We start from the raw sequence: 440 nt of genomic DNA, 5'->3' as shown, positions 1-440 counted from the left end.
AGTACGAAACGAAAAGCTCCTAATGCCAGTAATTACAGGTGTTATAAAAGGCGACAGAATGAGGTACGCTCTCGGGTTGCTATTAAGCGACGGAGAGAGAGAGAGAGAAAAAAAAAGGAAATCAACGTAGTAAAATGCATGGGTGTAAATATAATGTTTTTCTATTTCAGAATATTCTTATTCCATTTACAAAAATGTATATATTTCATTTCGTTTCGTCTCCCTCAGACATCGATTTCGTCCCCTCACTTGAAAATCGTAGTCGCCCCTCAAAAGAAGAAGAAAAAAAGCGTAAAGAAAATTGAACGATAAAATAAAGTAATTTCATAATGAATGAAACTAGTCAAATGTACATACATATGAGGATGATCTTGGGACTAACATAATCGATGGAAGGAATAATGAGTGATAATGACGATAATGGAGGTGGTGGTAGTAGG

Source organism: Penaeus monodon, chromosome 19 (assembly GCF_015228065.2).
Source record: "Penaeus monodon isolate SGIC_2016 chromosome 19, NSTDA_Pmon_1, whole genome shotgun sequence".
NCBI lineage: Eukaryota > Metazoa > Arthropoda > Malacostraca > Decapoda > Penaeidae > Penaeus > Penaeus monodon.
This window is presented reverse-complemented; position numbering follows the sequence as displayed.